The 9,484-nt window shown below is 35.1% G+C and overlaps 1 protein-coding gene across 2 annotated transcripts in view; it reads right to left on the reverse strand.

Moving 5' to 3' along the window:
* Window positions 1-8,966, reverse strand: part of LOC100371399 (organic cation transporter protein-like) — a 33,689-nt gene extending 24,723 nt beyond the window's left edge. Inside the window, exons 1-2 of one of the 2 annotated variants that reach the window (XM_085505488.1) lie at window positions 8,871-8,966; window positions 1,517-1,624 (exon numbers count right to left, since the gene is read on the reverse strand). The gene's annotated coding sequence lies outside the window, so the exon portion shown is untranslated. The remainder of the gene's footprint in view (window positions 1-1,516; window positions 1,625-8,870) is intronic. The other variant, XM_078007663.2, reaches the window with a different exon arrangement.
* Between the last annotated feature and the right edge of the window lie 518 nt (window positions 8,967-9,484).

A 9,484-nucleotide genomic window follows, 5' to 3' on the forward strand; every position in this document is an offset into this window, starting at 1 on the left:
TTGTTTTCAAACATAGCAGCCGTAAGGGGAAGAGCAGCCTCACAGAAAACAGCTTTGAAACTCCCAGGGTACTGCTGGATTGCTTTGAGAACACCTAGTGTCGATAGTCCATCTCGGAATTGGTCAAATGCTGGTCGGTTCCTTCCATACATATACCATTTAACTGTGGCAAGAATCATATCTTCCTTGTCTTCTTCATGTGAAACCAATCTCCAGGTCCCAGCCAATTCAATAAGGTTCTCCAGGCTAGTATTTTGATTCAATACATCATGCACCTTGTCAAGGTCAGAATTCTTTAGTTTCAGCAAATCATCTTTAACAGTTTAGTTTTCAGGAATGTAGGTTTCACATCCAACGGACCAACCACTAAAGCGTTGAAAAACTGTTCTTAGAAACAGTGAGGGGCTGGATCTCCATGTACAATCGAAATGGCTAACATTTGCCCTGCCATATAGTACTCATTCTCATCAACACATTTGGTAATACCAGAAATTGATTTGCTGCCAGTGGCACCATCTAGAAGTTGTGAATTTACAATATGTTCAGTGCAAAGGGTTAGTAGTTCCTTAATAGGACCTCCAGCATCAACTGCTCCTTCAGCATAGCCATCATCATCCATAAACTTAACAGACATCTTATTACTTGCACAGAAGGATTTTCGCTTCAAAGCTCTTTTAACTCCATCAAAAGTTTGGCTTCTTGATATATTAAATTTGGAAGTTTTATCATAATTTATTTGGGTTGCCAAGTTACTAAATATATCTTCAATTGGTATTTCACCGCAAGTTGATCCTACAATGGGTGATGAGGTTGGGTGCTCTTCCTCTGAGTCTGTGAATTGACTACCATTATATTCATTGGAAAATAATCTGGCATATGCCTCATCTGAATGGATTTGTGCGTCATCAACTGTGGATGGATCTAGAGATTTTTCTTTTGTGAATGAACTACATTGTTGATTAGGTCCAGACCTTACTTCTGATTGAATGGTATTCTCATTTCTAATCTTCTGTCTTTTCTGTGGAATTGTCTCACTTTCTAAGCATGTGGTTGATGTGCGAGACCAATGGAAATCATCATCAGGCATACATCGTTCATCATCATCATTCCTGTTGCCATCATCATCAGTATTTAGTATAGTGTTGAGACCTTCCATTATGTCAACATCACTCTCTTCACATAAAAACAGGCATATCCTTCTGTAGTCCTTATCTAGCTCTTCTTTATAGCGAGACAATGTGAAGAACTCGCTATTCCCAGTTCCTGGAATAAACTGTGCATTAGACCCGTCAACTAGCAAAAGTAAATAGGTGACATCTTCATTTATGGAATTTTTCTTGAAAGCCTTCCATTTGATGAGAACTTTTTCAAGAATTGTAAGATGCATTTGCAGTACGTTCTATTTTTAACGGCAACCGTTTCCCCTATTGCTGCTTCAACTGATGTGTTTTCTCGTCAAAAAACATGATACCAATATTTATTGTCACTTTTTCATTATCATCCTCTTCCTCCTTACCTCTCTTGTTTCTTCCTGTGTTAGATAGCTTTCGGTAAGCAGCAGCAGTTTTTTCCTCTTTATAAGCTTGACAACTTTTGACTTTAGGTTTGTCTGGTTCCTTTACTTCTGAAAAAAATACAAAGGAACAATTTAATCCACTGGAACCACTGTTTACTTTCATAGCTGGGGCTAAGTTGTAGTTACATCCTCTAAAGAGGTTATGGTTTTGACGACACGTTTAGAAAGAATTCCTGAGTTCTGAGGGTATTCGAGGCTTATGAATTAGAAATAAAGAATATATAAAATTAATCCACATTTAAGAATAAACTGCAAGCAGTGATCAGAGATTATATTACAGAGTTATATTATACCACTGTATCAGTGTCAATAATACATTATTGTGATTGGAACAGACCATGTTTTAATTTATGCAAGCCATGGTTAAATGGAGCATAATGCACTGTTACCCATATGTTATTGTTTTGAAGTTGTGCCCCGGTATATAAATAGCAATTATTGATACTAAACCAAAAACATTTTAAAAATTCGCTTAAATTTTTTTCATGCTGGTAAAACAAACTCAATTTATGAACATTATTGTGTATAGACAGTTTAATACCCTTTATTAAACTGTCTATACACAATAATGTTCATAAATTGAGTTTGTTTTACCAGCATGAAAAAAATTTAAGCGAATGTCATTATACCAAAAAGAAAGAGTTTGCTCGAGCAAACATCACAGTTGTCAAAAAATTGCCATGCCTGTGCAATGTAGTAGTGTGTACCATCATGTCAGTCAGTCATACTCCTGCCCAATTCCTACAATATTGCACATGAGATATTGCAATATTGCATACTTATTAGGTCACATGGTATATGGTCATCTGACATGACAGTAATATCTTGTGTTCAATGGCTTCAATATTGAACTGGTTATATGTCCAGTTATATACAACAATACTCTAGATATGCTTATTATTTAAATCACATGACCTTATATGGTCATCTGATATGTAAAGCGTATCTAGTTGTCAAATAGCTTCATTGCTGCACTGTTGCATTGTCCCATTTGCTGGAGTGTTTGATATATTACAGTTATGTAGATTAATGAGGTCACATGAGCTCAAACCGTTATTGTTGATGACTATTTGTCCCGAAAACTAGTTAAAACTAAACCCCAAACTAATCAGGTTTGCGCATTATTCCTGGGCATTCATGTACCAATTTTCATTGCAATACGATGATAAGTTCTCATGTAGTTGGTGAAAAAGATGAAAATTGCTAATATGTAAATTAGGTGATTAATATGCACATATTTCAACCCAAACCTAATCAACTCTATACATCATTCCATTCCATAGCATCTGTGTACCAAGTTTCATCGAAATGAAAAAAGTAGTTCCTGGGAAAGCTGAAAATTGGCTAATTATTATGCAAATTAGGTCATTAAAAAGCACGGATTTAAACAAAAATCAAATCAAATCTGTGCATTAGCCCAGAGCATCTATGAATCAAGTTTCATCAAAAACTAACATATGGTTCTTGAGATATCGGTGGAACGGACAGACACACACTTACATACATACAGACACACTAACTCCAATTGTGTGCTTCACACACAGGAGTAAAAACAGTACTATGTTTATAGCAATAACCAATAGCCCAGACAAAATATTATGTTCAAGGTCACTGCGCATGTCAGTTAGAAAATATAAAAGAAAAATAAATCTCAAAAATCACAAATTTATTGACAATTTCAGAATAAATAAAAAACCAGTGCCGATTTTAAGAAAAAAACAGATCCAGTTACTATTTTTTCTTAGTCTTAGGTACAGTGAATTTCATGAAGGTATACCATTTGTTCATTGAAAGTTTTTTAAATATTTCAAAACTGTATTTCTTGTCGTGATATAAGAATTTCAGATTGGATAACTACAATTATTTGCAATGACAATTATAACTTGTAACAATGACGGCAGAATGTTTATTTTGAAAGAAACTTGCTAAGAACATGAACGTTAATGTTTGTGCCGATTTCGAAAACCACCAGCAGCCGTAACAACTGCTCGTTCAATGAAGAGCTTAAACAGAATGTCTTATTAGCATAAATTAGCATATGATTCGTAAGCGTAGTTCCGTAACATATTGATTTGGCTGTCGTTTTGACACTCTTGGTCGGTCATGTGATAAAAAAGGTTATCGCCTGATATGACTTATTCATAGAGTTGGTTGATTCTCATGGCATCATGGGATGTATGGACAAGTGATATCAGGTGATAACCTCATATTACCCATGAGTTTCCTTCAATCACTTGCCGGTTCACTGCGAAACATCTGTTAATGTGCTGTGAGTGGTCAAGATGTTTTCTACCATGAATTGAAATTGATAAACAATTATAGATACTTTATATAAAAAACAGACATACCATCATGAAATTCACTATATTGTGTGTTAGAAAAGTAAAATAAAAATTCTACAAACCCACGTACCCTCTAAGCCTAATATACATTTGGCAAACATTTTCTCAGTCAGAAATCCAAGATTATTGGTAAAATTTGCCAACATGAAAAACAATCTTCTTTCATTTTGTATTTAAGTACACCTAATTCAAGTTGTTTGTTTTTTAGATGAGATGACTACATTTCTCATTGCCAATTTTGCATAGGTGAACACTGCCCAGGAGCAGTATCTTAGCCTGTTGCTGTTGGAAACATGAATATTTGTTGTTACTTGTTGAGTTATTTTTGCAATGTGTGCACACAGCGTTCATACAGTGTCCATGTGACATATACACACAGCAGATACACCTGGCACAACAAATGCGTTTCCTTCCACTTAATAAATATTTATAAATATCACAATTCAAACTGAATCAAAAAGTTTCAATTGGGCGATGGAGCACTGTCTAATGGTGTAAATGCGCATTGCGCTGATTGATTTGGCTGATTGATTTGGCTGATTGATTCAACCACCGCTGAAATTTATAAATATTTATGAAAAAATGAAGGGAACACCTTTCTTGAAAATAATCTGCTTTTCAAGAAATTCAAACGCGCGCTCTACGGACACAGTGGTGCTTTTTGAAAAAAATAACATAGTCGAGCATTTTTTCTTCAACTTACTCTACGCGGAGAGACAATATCGTTTCCCTGGAAACAGCGATTCTAGTTAATCACAATAGCGTTACACGAGTATTTTGTGAATGACCAAATGTTGAACTTTTGAGTAACTCTGATTTGAAATCTAGAATGGTAACAATTACATTACAGGATGGAGTGATATAGAAGAAACCCACATGACGCAGCTCACCGACATCGCATTTTTTCATTTACGCCCACTTCCGTGAACAACACTTCTGGGTTTGGGGCAACGACTGTGAACTATGTGAACAAGAACGTCAGTACCAACTTACCTGCTTTCGTTGTTCCCTTTTTATCAGCACTATAGACGATCAATAACTTAAGGCCGCGCCACCCACTGTCTGGTGGATATAAAACACCGTGATCCAGTCGGATGTCTCTATACACTGAACCATCACGTTGCTGTACGCTGTATCGCAAACCACATGCACCGGGAAACTGACCAGATACCGTGCTGAGAAGAATCGTACCATCCCTTTCCTTTGGCAGTATACGCACCAGGGAATTGTGGGATACATATCAGACTTCCATCATGAGGATTCAAAGTTGTGTCACGAGATGGTAGAAATGTGTCAAGAGATAATAGGTTTGTGTTGGTAGTTTAATTAGTTGTGTCATGAGATGTTAATAGTTTGTCACGTTGTTATAAAGTTACGTCACGGGGATTCAAAGTTGTGTCACGAGATGGTCGAAATGTGTCAAGAGATAATAGGTTTGTGTTGGTAGTTTAATTAGTTGTGTCATGAGATGTTAATAGTTTGTCACGTTGTTATAAAGTTACGTCATGAGGATTTAAAGTTGTGTCACGAGATAATGGGCTTGCGTTAAGAGATGTTAAAGTTGTGTGAGAGACATTAATGACTTGTCGTGAGATTATAGAGTTATGTCGTTGTTGATTCTAGTTTTGTCATGAGGTAATAAAAACCTGGCACAAGACGATAACTATGCCATTGTACATACGGGCCACCGTATTCTAGTTTTGTCATGAGGTAATAAAAAACTGACACAAGACAATAGCTGTGCCATGGTACATATGGGCCACCGTACTTTAACGAGCAGCCATTGTTCCCCTGTCTTCACTACGCTGACGTCATCCGTTCCATGAAGTGTCAAATGAATTCACTCAGGAGCAAAATAAGTTTTATTGCCCCGTTACGGCTATTCATGTTAGTATAGTGTATGTAAAAAGCACATCCATACAACTCACTGCATGTCATGTCCGTCTGACAATCTATAAAATGTTCTAATTACGAAATAAAATTATAACTCTATGGCGTCAAATTTACTAGGCGACACTGTCAAATAGCACAGCGTCGATTGAGAACGTCCCGAAGCGTTTACGAATTATTGTTTGGTTAATAATGGGCTATAGGCTCACAGAGCTTCACAACCATGCCGAATTTGAAAAGGTGGGTGGGCTAAATCGGGGGTATACATATCGGTGACATTAACCCACGCACAAACATTCGCCGCGCACAAAAATTAGCTTCATCTATGTCCAGGGGCGGTCTATTACAAATTGTAAAAAAGAAAACAAAAAACATGGTTTTGCACCCCAAAACTGTAAATATAGTCATAACTCAGAGCATAACTATATAATAGGTTAAACTAGTGGTAATCAGTGTCGATGAACGGCTATATTTTATATTGATAAGCTTAGGCTCGGGCGTGAATATGCGCTCACAAATTACAATAATTCTGCTAGTTTTACGGATATCTAATGTGTTGCCCTACTACAACAGATTCTTTAAACTTATGTAATAATTTCCCATTGTTCGAAGCCATGAATAAATAGAATAATGAATAAATTTGATAAGTTTTTTTATATATATTTTATTTCATTTTTACGTAACCCACATATAAATACATAAAATCCCATCAAAAGAGTATAATTTCTACACATTCTACACAAAAACCATAATGACGAGATAATTATAAGAATACGAATATAAAGTAAATAGAAAAACGAAAAAGAAAAGGGGGTATGTCAACGTCACAGCATATTAAATTTTTCAGCGTTCTTCGCTAAATTGCCTCCCCCTATCGCTATCTCGTTTTCAATATTATAAACTTGCCTGATGAGATATAGACATCCGTGGAAAGAAGGTTTTATATGTATATATGGTGTTTAGCTAGAAGAATAATATGATTATTTTGTTATATTTGAAAAATCCTTGTTCCCAAGAATAATATCTTGGTTGGACATATTACTAAGGGCGGGCAGATGATCGAAACGCACCGAAATAGTTTGCAGAAAGTCTTCACAATTATACACTCACAACATTCTGTCAGAAAAAAATCTGATATTTAATTTATACCAAATTTATGCAGTATTCTATAGAAAATAGACTTTCCTCTAACCTTATTATTCCACAAGTACATATCAATATCTAAATCAGTTTGGTTATTTAATTCTGACTATGCACTGAAACAATCTATGTAAAATGGTGGCAAATTAACATCGAATAATTCAGAGCTGAAATTACATTTAAAAACAATATCCCCACCTACATTTTTAATTCTCGTTGTAAAAAGATCCTTCCAAACGTGGCTGACACTTTTATCTAGATAACGTATGATCCAGTTTATCTTTTGTGTTTTATAAATTATACCAATGTCTGGTGCCCCAAGACCCCCCATTGTCAATGCCCGATATCATGGTTTTATGAGAAACTTAAAATTGGAACCATTATCAAATTAAAAATATCCTGTAATTTAAAAATACCAATTGCTTTCATAATCTGAACTTTGCCAATAAAAGTAAGGTTGCGTAGTTGCCAAATATTAAACATATTAAGGAGATCAGATTTTGGTTTTAAGAGATAAAACTCCAACGTTTCCTGTTTATTGTATGAAAAATAAATACTAACTAACTTAATTGGAGACGTAGGCCACTTAACATTGTACAATTTATCTCTACGCTTCCGCCACCTACCCAACCATAGGGCCTCAGTTTCTGAATATATAGCTTAGCAAAATTCTAGAGTTTATCATTCGTGTCTGCCGACGTCAACCCGAGAGAAAATATCGTGGGATTATATATAAATATACAATACAAATCGGCCTTGAATGAATGCGTAATTTCTGATATTGATTCAAGGTAGGAAGTAAAAAAAAACCTTCGAAGGCACAGAAGTGTTTTCAATCAATAGTAAAGGAGAAAACATATGTTGATCTGTTAACACAAGTCGCATAGGGAAATTCACAAGTCCGGGAACACAAAACGAATGACACCAAGAACATAACAACTGACAAGTACACTATACAAACGAAACAGTCAAATCAATAAGAGAATAATTTGTGGTATACATGAAGTGGTATATTGAAAAGAGTGAGGATGGTTTCCACTGCATTAAATCTGCTCTACATTTAATCCTGGCCCTGCAGTAATTATACCAGTAACAAATACATCTTTGCTTAAATTGGTATATTTGCGATCCTCTAAGCCTCTATGAAAATGTGCGGGTTATTCACAGCTTCAAATCCATTCGAATGGACAACTGCTATGCTACAGCAACACATATTCATTTTATAAACATATACATTGTGGTGACACATTTTGTGAGAGCAAATACAATCAAGATACGTTTAAGTATTAGCTATATAAGTATGGTAATTTTATTCATCTATCTACCTATCAATCGAACAATGGCGATTCAATAATTAAAACACACAACATTACATTATGAATATATTTTGAGAACATATTATAAGTAGATATTACACATCATATGTACGTATAACATGTCTTTATATTATGAGGTTATTGCGAGGATACTGCAAAGTATGCTCGAAGACAGTACAGCGGAGGTCGATGCGACCGCGTACTGTCTGATGCCGAAATCTAAAAACATTTAGAACATATTTAGCGAACTTCTTTGTGTGGGGTCCGGTCAAACCTTGGGACAGCCATGTTTTTTTTATTATTAGAGGACGCTTACGCGCGTAATCGTTAAATATTTGGAATTTGCGTTTCTTAATATGGTAGGATGAAAAAAACCAGTACAATACCACAACATAACGGCACGCTGTAATTTATGGCGTCACGGTGACAAATGTATAATATTAGTATGTACGTGACATATTTCCTGAATACTGATGACTTATGTATTGTATTGTAGCATTGGATGTTCAGTAAAACATGATGATATACCATAATAATAGATGCACAAACAATTGATATCATAGACGACGCTACTTTGTTATATAAGTTATATAAGTACAAACAAACCTGTGTGATTTAGTTCTATCTATCGGTGACTTGTCCATGTACCATGTACCATTCAAGGTAACACTCGAGCAGTTGGTATGTTGTGGCATATATACCTGTATAAAAACAAAAAAATGCATTGTGGGAACAGAATGTCACAAATTCTAAGTGTAGGTGTTTTTTTCCCGACTGGGATATTTTTACATACATTTGAAGAATCACGTGTTTGGCCCATGTTCTACGTGAAGTACGTTATGCTGCAGTGATACAACATGAGTAGTATGTCCATTGTAATATGATATATATAATATGTAATAAACTATATATTGTAAAAAACGAACAAATACTAATGCTGTTTGTTAATTCAAAATTTTGCTAAATCCAGAAAATTAAAAGGCCAGACACAGTAATTGGACATCCTAAACGTATATATCTTTGAAATGCGGATTTGTTTTTATGAAATGCAAACATTGCCAACTTATGTATGTTGGTTACAGAACATACACTGGTTTAATGCATAAATATATTTCTAGAAATTGTTCATAAAGACACGTATATCTATTCAAAAAAATGGTTCTCAACATGTATGCAAGAAGGATTGCATTACTTAGTAATACGAAGTATGGCTCAAATTG

Source organism: Saccoglossus kowalevskii, chromosome 11, assembly GCF_978046115.1.
Source record: "Saccoglossus kowalevskii chromosome 11, keSacKowa6.1, whole genome shotgun sequence".
Classification (NCBI taxonomy): Eukaryota; Metazoa; Hemichordata; class Enteropneusta; family Harrimaniidae; genus Saccoglossus; species Saccoglossus kowalevskii.